This window comes from Myxine glutinosa, chromosome 9 (assembly GCF_964187855.1).
Source record: "Myxine glutinosa chromosome 9, kmMyxGlut1.1, whole genome shotgun sequence".
Lineage (NCBI taxonomy): Eukaryota > Metazoa > Chordata > Myxini > Myxiniformes > Myxinidae > Myxine > Myxine glutinosa.
This window is the reverse complement of record NC_136269.1, coordinates 12,681,244-12,692,126: the sequence shown is the minus strand read 5'-3', so window position 1 is coordinate 12,692,126 and position 10,883 is coordinate 12,681,244.

Sequence of the window (10,883 nt, the reverse complement as noted above, 5' to 3'; positions counted from 1 at the left end):
GAGAGAAGGGGAAGCACACAAACACAACATTTGGGAGCAGGGACATCGGGAGATCTGTGGGAGGGAGAGGGCTTGGGGGGAGGAGGCGTGGGAAGGGGGGGAGGGCGGGGGGAGATTGTTTGAATGGTGGAGAAAGCACCTCGATCAAGTGCCAAAACAGATTCAAGCTGACCTTCAGACACAAGGTACGACAGTTTCAACTCGCACCATCCTTCGCCAACTCAATGAAAGGGAGTTCTATGGTCGGAGACCCAGGAGGACCACACTGCTGAGAGAGAGACATAAGAAAGCCTGACTGGAGTTTTCCAAAACACACCTGAACAAGCCAAAATCATTCTGGGAGAATATCCTGTGCACAGATGAGACCAAATTAGAGCTTTTGAAAGTACATCATCTCTATGTTAACAGAAAACAAAATGAAGTCTTCAAAGAAAAGAACACCTTCCCCACAGTCAAACATGGAGCAGGTTCAGTGATGGTTTGGGGTTGCTGTGCTGTCTATGGTACTGGGTACCTTGAATGTGTGCATGGCATCATGAAATAGGGAGATTACCAAGGCATTTTGGAGCACAATGTTCAACCCAGTGTCAGAAAGCTGGGTTCCGGTCGAAGGTCATGGGTCTTGCAGCAGGACAATGACCCCAAACACACTTCAAAAAGCACCCAGGAATGGTTCAAGACAAAACGCTGGACTTTTCTGAAGTGGCCAGCAATGAGTTCAGATCTAAGTCCCATTGAACACCTGTGGGGAGATCTGAAAACAGCAGTTGGGAGAAGGCAACCTTCAAATCTGGGAGAACAGGAGCAGTTTGCACAATTAGAGTGGGACAAACTACCAGTACAGAGGTGGAGGAAGCTCATTCATGGATATAGGAAGCGCTTGACTGCAATTATTTTGTCCAAATTCTGTGCTACCAAATATTAAGTCCAGGGTGTCAATAATTTTGTCAATGCCATTTCTTTTTATTTTCTGATTTAAAAGGATATATTAAGTTCTGAATCAAAAACAAAGGTCTGTAATATTAACAGTGAAATAAAAAATTGTGGAGACAAAATACTTTTGTCAATTTCAACTTATTTTTGGAGAAAATTGTGAGTTATTTGAAAAAAGTGGAAGGGTGCCAATATTTTTGGCCACGACTATATATATATACATTTAAAAAAAATTATATATATATATATATATAAATGCAAGTTGCCCGGTTGTATCTCTGAGCAGGGTACAAATCGTAATCACAGCACGTATAATGGTAGACGACACCTCATTTAAGTGCTCTTGCGTCCGTGCAGTGCATGGGGAAGTTTAAAATGTTATTCACGCAATTTCTATTGATGTTCCTTTTTGTTGCGTCCACAAGTGGTGTGTAGGTGCAGAAGGACGGCAGCTTGCACACTCACCGGAAGCAAAAAAGAATATAACCACAAACTATTCAGTCAGTTCCGTCCAACATATAAATACCTTTTGTTCCATTTACTTTACCGAGAAACCTTAGCAAACTTAACAGTTAGTGACTAGTATGCTGTTAAAGGATATTCCAGCCAAACTCCCTAAATATTCCACTTTCCAATGGGAACAACTTCCCTTGCAAGAGCGGAAAATGGAGAGTACCATCTTCCTAGCGCATTATCAAGAACTACCACACAAGATGGACAGTAAGACCAAAAGTATTATTATAAACCCATTATCGTTCAGAAGTCATTCCACACGTTGATAAACCAAATTCCTAAATCGAGAGTGGATACAGGTGAGTAGCAGAAGGTATAAATACCTAATGGATTGATGAGTTTGGTCAGCACAGGTGAGTGAGTGCGATGAGAATGTCAAGCTGACTCCATTTTTAGGGGATGGGTTCCATTGATGCTTCGAGTTTTAGAAGGCATAAAGGTGCAACCTCAAATCGTCTCCCAATAAGACGAGAAACTCTGGGAGTCGAGAACCTGCCTCTGGATATGGATGAGAAATCTCGTTTATTGGGCATTTTGCTGTGACTGCAAAATGGAAGCATAATTAACTGTGACTCCACTTAATTAACTTCTTCCCGCTAATGTGAATGCCCTTATTGTGACCACAACAGTTAAAGTTTGATTCTACTGCAATTAGTGGGGAATATGTGCTCAAATGTGAATGGCATGGCGTTAGTGGGAGCTTGCTGTTTGGTCCATTGGTTTGAAGACTCCATCAATCGTCACTTTCTCCAATGTTTTGTGGATGTCCTCGATCCCAACGCCTGCTCACTCTCATCAACCTGCATTTGGAAAACATGCTGAGCATGTCAAACACCCACCATCAACATGCGTTGGCTGCGGCTTTGTTATACAGTAGATTCAGATAGTCTGGTTTACACTTGTACGGAATGCCTGGTGTTAGCTTAGTGGTTAGGGTGCTGGCTTGGGATCCCAGGTACCTGGGTTTGAATTCCGGTCGATCGTTGAATTAATGCCGGGTGGGTTGACTCAGCTTGTCATCCTTCTGATGTCGGCAAAATGAGTGCCAGCTTGCTGGGATGAATGAATGAGCCACTTGGGTATCCTGCATCAGAGTGGCGACCCGTCAAGGATTGTGCCCAATAGCCCAAGGAAACTGCTTCGGCAGCCCGATGCATCGTCATGGTGCAAAAGGAGTGGTCATTATAATCATCGCACTTTTATGTAGCCCGAGCAGAAGCCTATGGTAAAAAATACCACAGTAAAAATTTAGTAAAAAGGAAGCCTTTTGTTATTGTGCTGTTTGAAAGAGCTCAAAAGGGAGATTATCTATATCTATATAAAACACAGTTTGTGTGTGTGTGTGTGTGTGTGTGTGTGTGTGTGTGTGTGTGTGTGTGTGTGTGTGTGTGTGTGTGTGTGTGTGTGTAATGTTACCGATAGACTCCTAAACGGAGAGGCTCACGTGCTTGATATTTGGCAGAGACATGGCCATTGAGCCTGGGAAGAACATGGCCGACCTAAAAAAAATTATTTCATAATATTTTTTTACCATATTTTTACCTCAGCGCATTTCAGCGAGGAATATTATGCACGGAATCTGAGGCGGTGGCAGAGCAGCGCGCTGATTCGCTCAGAGCGATCACGTGATGTTCCTTGCCGCCATAAACTCAGTTACGCGTTCGCACGTATTTCAGAGCGAAAAGTGATTGCGTTTTTTCACATTTCAGCGAGGAACATTGCCATTCACACCACATCGGTTTTTTTTTTTCTTTCATCTTTACGAGATCCATATTTTTTATTCATATTTACCTCAGCGCATTTCAGCGAGGAATATTATACACGGAATCTGAGCAGGTGGCAGAGCAGCGCGCTGATTCGCTCAGAGCGATCACCTGATGTTCCTTGCCGCCATAAACTCACAGTTACGCGTTCGCACGTAATGCACACGTTCAAAACAAACGAGATCCGCGAAGCGAGTTGGTGGAGTCGTGCTAACCAAGATGGCGACACGGCGGCTTCACTTTTCATGGAGTATGAGCGTTCTATATATTTTCAATTCAGTGCGCCCGACTCACTCACATACTTGATTTGTGGCATAGACATGGCCATTGGGCCTTCATGGTGTAATTTGTGCGAGGCTTTTGTCCGAGTGAGCTTGAGTTGAGAGGGTGAATGTATGGGTTGAGAATGTACGGGTCTCCCTTCCCCCGCCCGGCAATGCCGGTACTGGAGGGCGTCACAGGATCGGTGAGTCTCCAAAATCCGCTTCGTGCTGTTGTGAAGATGCAGGACGATGTCGCGATTGTTGTGCTGCTCTCCGACCATGAGAACTGCAACGTCATTGTTGACTGGCCCTCCCCTTCCCTCCCCCTTCCCCCTCCCCCTTCCCCCTCCCCCTCCCCCCTCCCCTCCCCCTCCCCTCCCCCTCCCCCTCCCTTTTCCCCCTCCCCTTCCCCTCCCCCTTCCCCCTCCCCTTCCCCTCCCCCCTCCCCCTTCCCCTCCCCCTCCCTTTTCCCCCTCCCCCTTCCCCTCCCTCCACCCCCATCCCCCTCCCCCTCCCCCTCCCCCTCCCCCCTCCCCCTCCCCCTACCCCTCCTCCCCCCATTCCCCTACCGCTCCCCCCTACCCCTCCCCCTCCCCTCTCCCCCTCCCCCTCGCTCCCTCCCCTTCCCCCTCTCCCCCTCCCCCTCCCCATACCCCTCCCCCTCCCCCTCCCCTCCCCCTTTCACTACCTCCTGCCCCTCCCCCCTCCCCTCCCCCTCCTCCCCTCCCCCTCCCCCCCCCTCCCCCTCCCCCCTCCCACCCCTCTCCCTCCCCCCACCCCTCTCCCTCTCCCTCTCCCCCTCCCCCTCCCCCTCACGCTCCCTCTCCCCCCTCTTCTCCCCTCCCCCCCCTCTTCTCCCCTCCCCCCCTCTTCTCCCCTCCCCCCCCTCTTCTCCCCTCCCCCCCCTCTTCTCCCCTCCCCCCCCCCTCTTCTCCCCTCCCCCCCCCCTCTCCTCCCCTCCCCCCCCTCTCCTCCCCTCCCCCCCCTCTCCTCCCCTCCCCCCCCTCTCCTCCCCTCCCCCCCGTTCCCCTCCCCTCCTCCGCCCGGCAATCCCGGGTACTTCTGCTAGTCTACCATATAAAACCCCGCAGTTTGTGTGTTTGTACAGATGTCTGTCCCCTTCATAAGGGTAGGTTTTAAAGGCCAATCTTTTACCACAAATGTGTGTTCACTATTAGGGAGGATAATACAATCTCGGAAAAACATTTTCCATAAAAGAGTAATTATGTCTCTTCAATTGGAATTGTAGACGGTGGCTTGCAAACCGAGCCTCAATGGCGATGTACAGAAAGGTTTTTTTTTTAAATCGCAATAAATACAAGGTGCAGGGAGGTGAAATTCGCTGCACGTGATGTGTAACATGCTGAGAATAAAACGAGTGTTCATTTATATCCGTAGGATGTCTAACAAAAAAAGAAATAAGCACAGCTGACACTAGGCCCAGGCTTCAGACTTTGGCACGCTCACGAGGCTGCGCTGTCGAATAAACTGTTCAACCTGTAATTTCTTATGGGCTTTTTACGAGTGTGTACATATTTATTAATGGCAAAGAAAACACAAAATTCGGCAGTGATTGAGACAGAGGTATGTTGGCTATGCGTGGGCCTACACCTTTCACTTGTTAATCTAAAGTGAGGTGCACATCTATTATAATTAGTGGAGTCGAGTGAATAATTATTCGTGGAGTGGAGGCGAGCTTTTTTTTTTGGTATTATAACTATAATGTCTAGGCTCGGCAGAACATCAATGACGGCGGGTGGAAGGTGAGGCACACCCGGACAAAGAACAAACAGTTGGATGAACGAGAGGCATGCAGGCAAGATAAATAAGTGTGGGGAGGGGGCGGCGGTAGGTAGGTTAACGGGGGGGTGGAAAATACAACTATGTATGGAAGACTTGAAATGGTGATGAGCTTCCATATTAAAATCTTTGACAGAAGTGTGGGATATCAGGATTGCTTCAGAAAGACAGCACCAGGTATGTGCGAAAAGAGGAAAAAGTGAGTGGAGGTGAGTAATAAGCCTGGAATTTGAAAAGTTAACCAGGAGGGAGTTACTAGAAGAGCCTGTGCACACTGGAGAGATTTGGGTAGTGTCGAGGGCCAAAGGGCAGGGGAAGCAGGACTGAAAAAGAGACGGTGGAAAACCCACTGGACACCCACCTGTCTGCGATGAGCGTAATGCAGATCCTGTGTTCCATCCTCATGGTGGGAGATGCCAATGATTTTTAGTGCTTTGATCGCCACAGAATTCATGAGAGAATAGTTTGAAACACGAGGTGGGGTGGGGGTTTCAGCCATAAAGAAAAGCAATACTCCATCAATTAGTGAGGACCTCAATCATAAAGATGATGTCATTAGCTATGCAATTGAAACAGGCCACTTATTGAGTCTACCAAACATTGTGGGCATTGCAGCAACACTTGCTTTTAGAAATAACGAATGTCTGTCGCAAAAGGGCTTGGGGTAAAAAATAAAACTTAACATCACGATTTTGATCAATACGTTTATAATTGCTCCTGCATCCCAATGAATATCTCAACTATCACCACAGACAAGAGGATGTACGCCTTGTGATTTGTAATGTACATGGAGGAGGGACTGACGTCGGAGCAGATGATGCTGTAGACATCTAGCAGAGTGACGAGACGATCACAACACACATAAAGGTGATAACACAATGGTAGTAGGGTTCTTACAAATTGTTGTGTCGAGTTCAACGTACAAATTGTTGTGTCGAGTACAAATTTAGCGAAAGTGAAAAAAGCTTAAAATCCATTCTGCACCATTCAAACGAATGCGAACTTCAGACGTACACATAATGAAAAGCAAAGTATGAGTGGAACGAGTCTGTTTATGTCTCGAGCTAAAGTCGTTCATTCACCACCCCAGTAGTTAATTTGGATTCCAGAAGAAAAAATTTTTTGGCTACATGCAAACTGGAGAAGGTAACATACAAACTGAAGGAGGTAACATACAAAGTGGAGAAGGTAACATACAAAGTGGAGGACGTAACATACAAACTGGAGGAAGTAACATACAAACTGGAGAAGGTAACAGACAAAGTGGAGGAGGTAACAGACAAAGTGGAGGAGGTAACATACAAACTGGGGGAAGTAACACACAAACTGGAGAAGGTAACAAACATACTAAAGGAGGTAACATACAAACTGGAGGAGCTAACACACAAGCTGGAGGAGGTAACATACAAACAGGAGGAGGTAACATATGAACTGGAGAAAGTCACATGCAAACTGGAGGAGGCAACGTACAAACTGGAGGAGGTAACAAACATACTAAAGGAGGTAACATACAAACTGGAGGAGCTAACATACAAGCTGGAGGAGGTAACATACAAACAGGAGGTAACATATGAACTGGAGGAGGTAACATACAAAATGGAAGAGGTTACATACAAAGTGGAGGAGGTAACATACAAACTGGAGGAAGTAACATACAAACTGGAGAAGGTAACATACAAACTGGAGAAGGTAACATACAAAGTGGAGGAGGTAACATACAAACTGGGGGAAATAACATACAAACTGGAGAAGGTAACAAACATACTAAAGGAGGTAACATACAAACTGGAGGAGCTAACATACAAGCTGGAGGAGGTAACATATGAACTGGAGAAAGTCACCTGCAAACTGGAGGAGGCAACGTACAAACTGGAGGAGGTAACAAACATACTAAAGGAGGTAACATACAAACTGGAGGAGCTAACATACAAGCTGGAGGAGGTAACATACAAACAGGAGGAGGTAACATATGAACTGGAGAAAGTCACATGCAAACTGGAGAAGATAACATACAAACTGGAAGAGGTAACATACAACAGGGGGAGGTAACATATAAACTGGAGGAGGTAACATACAAACTGGAGGAGGCAACACACAAACTGGAGAAGGTAACATACAAAGTGGAGGAGGTAACATACAAACTGGAGGAGGTAACATACAAAGTGGAGGAGGTAACATACAAACTGGGGGAAGTAACATACAAACAGGAGAAGGTAACAAACATACTAAAGGAGGTAACATACAAACAGCCACCCAACTCTCATCCCCCAAAGACAAGGTCTCATCCTGCACCCCACTCCAACTATCCATGCTACTTCATCCACGCAATCCTAACACTCCGCAATGTTCGGTCGTCTTTCTTTACTTCCAAAATACAGATACAGGTCATTCAGATGAGCTCTCTTTTCATACACGACGAGGACGAGTAATATAAAATATTGTTGTGGTTTTGAGAGTGTACATATGAGATCATTAAAGGTTAAAGGTTTGCCCCCCATAGTTAGTCCACAGGCAACACGTAGGCCCATTAGAATTAGTTATGTCATAGTATGTGTAAGAGTAGGCCATTTCCCTAGTGACATCTGCATTGTGTAAAGAATTGAGCTTAGGTCCTTTTCATTTTGCGGCCACCCTTCATTTTCATCAATGGGCAAACTCGATCCCGCGCCCCATTTTGGCTGATCCCTCAGTGTGTGGTGCTTTGACTGCCAGCAGCATTACCTGCCCTTTCCTCGCTCAAACTATTCGGGTAACCACAAGGTAGGCCTGAAAAGGGAGAGGAGCGCGAGGGTCGAGGTGTGGCCGCAACAAACAGCGTGTCAGAGGCGGTGACGGTAAGGGCAACAGCCAACCAGAGCTCGGAGGGCATTGTTATGATAAGGCTTGGCAAGAAACGTCTGGTGAGTTCCAGAGGGTTCCAAGGGCGTGGCAATAAAACCCTTTGTGCGAGGCCCCCACCTCAGTTGAGCTATGAGAAGGGAGAGGCGCTTACAAGGGACTCGTGGGGAGAGGGCATGCTGAGAGGACTGCAACGAATTGCGCTTTGTAAAAGGACTGTATGAGGACCGAGCGAACTGGCTGATACGAGAGAACTGATCCGGAGCACTCGTGTGAGAACAGCACTGAGAGGACCGGCGTGCACATGACAGTTTCGAGGCATTGATTGAGAAGCGCGTATTGAACTGTCCGTTTATTACGTACGCAGCCCCGCGAGTGTAACCGCCAAAGCCAGCCCTACCGTTCGCCCCGTAATAATCCCGTGCGCCAAACGACACTTGGAGAGCTCCTGCCGTCTGGTTCATCTACTTCGCGGTGCGAGTTGGGGACCGGAGAGCGAGCTGCCTCGACGCCATCCCTGGACCATCGACCTGTTCGTCTGCAACCCCGTGTGAGTGTGTCTGAGAGTGAATGGGCCCGTTTGTCTTGGGATAAGTTAAGACTGTTTAAGGCTGCACTGTGTATTCTTCTTATTGTATAAATTGTAAATAAATCGTGTTATTCCTGTTCTTCCAAATTCGACCGTTTCAGTGATTTCCTCCATTGGGTAAGCGTGGCACGATTACGGACCGCTTTGATCGGGTTTAGTCCTTGATAACGGCTCGGGTCACGGGTTCGCTACCGCTCGGCATATCCACCAACACCCGTGATTCGGGCGGGGCTTATTTCCTCGTTTCTGGGCGGCGCGAGTACTTAGGTATTAGTGATTAGTCCTACGACCCTACTTCGCGCTGTCCAGGAGTGACGTCATAGGTCCCGGGTCCCGTCGGCTAGTCAAGACAAGGGGACTAATCCCCACTTGGTAAAGGGGAAAGGCCGACGCTGAGATCCGCAACAATATATTATCAGTGACTGTGTTTTAAATTTGAAAATTATCTTTAATAACATTTATATCTATCATTTCTTAAACAGAGCCTGGTGTTGGTTTAGCGGTTGGGGTGCCGGCTTGGGATCCTAGAAACCTGGGTTCAAATACTGGGTTTAAATCCGGGGCTCAAATCCCGGTCGATTGCTGAATTAATAGCTAAAAGGGGGGGTTGATTCAGCCTATCGTCCTTCTGAGGTCGACAAATTGAGTACCAGTTCACTGGAAATTCCCTGTGCATCGCAAGAGGCGACTAACAGGGTTGGTGGCAGGAAGGGCATCTGGCCATAAAACATTGCTTCAAAAGAAGGACCAGGGTGCCTGAAAAATGCCACCCCCTGCTCTGTGGGGAAAAATGGCCTTTAAAGGTGGTTCTTCTTCATTTCTTGAACAGGTTTAGTCACTCAAACTTTTGGGGCTATGGTCTTTCTTGAGTAAACCACATGTCCAACTTCACCTCCAATGTCAGACTTTCCTTGGCACACCTGAACTTTTATCCACCTACAAAGCTATCGTCTCCAATTTGATGGAAAATTGCTCTTCCCACCTGGGCTAGCGCTCCTGCCTCACACCTTGCTTAGCTTGATGGCGAGGGGACCAAGACCCTCAAAATCATTGGAATCTCCTGCCATGGAAGTGTTTGATCTTGGAGAGCTCCTGGTCCTCAATGCCAAACAGGAAATTAGAGCAGTCTCCCTTGACATATCACGTGCCTTCGATACGGTCTGGCACCCCGCTCTGCTCACCAAACTCTCCTCTTTTGGTATCCATGGAAATCTCCACGCATGGCTGGCGGATTTCCTCTCTAGTCGTAGTCAACGTGTGGCCCTGAATGGGTTTCTCTCATCTCCTCTTCCTGTTCAGGCTGGAGTTCCACAAGGCAGTGTTCTGGGCCCTGTGCTTTTTCTGGTCTTCATCAATGATCTCTCTGACTCTCTTGAAAATCCTCTGTATCTCTTTACTGATGACTCTACTCTCTGTCGCTCCATTCTTCATCCCTCAGATCGGCAGTCTGCAGCTTCCTCACTCTCTGCAGACCTGGACAGAATCACAGACTGGGCAAACAAGTGGAACATGTCTTTCAATCCTGACAAATCTCACACTCTTACGATGTCTCTCCGAAAAGACCGACTGGACAACCCTCCCATCCACTTTCTGAATAATCCTCTCCAAGAAGTTCTGTCACTCAAGCTTTTGGGTCTCACTATCTGCCATGATCTTTCCTGGGAAAACCACATTTCAAATCTGGCCTCCAAAGCCAGTCGCCGACTGGGCATCCTCCGTCGTGCGAAGTCCTTCCTTGGCACACCTGAGCTCCTCACCACATACAAGGCTTTCATCCGCAGCTCAATGGAATACTGCTCTCCCCTCTGGGCTGGTGCTCCTGCCTCACACCTAGCTCGTCTTCACGCTGTTGAAACCAAAGCATTCAGAATCATTGGAATCTCCCGCGATGAAGCTAACTCCAAGGGCCTCTCACTCACTCACCGCAGGCAGGTTGGTGGTCTTTCCATCTTCTACCGACTCCTCTCTGGCCTTGCCCCCCCAGCTCTCTCTGGGCTCTGTCCCGCAAATATTCCTACAGGTCGCACAAGATCTGCCTCTCTTATGGTCAAACTGCCAAAATCAAGACTCTCTGCTCACCTTCACTCCTTCATTCCTCTTTTCTCCCGCCTCTGGAACAAACTCCCTCACTCTCTTCAATCCCACTCCACCCTCCAGGTCTTTAAAACAGCTGTTCACCACCAT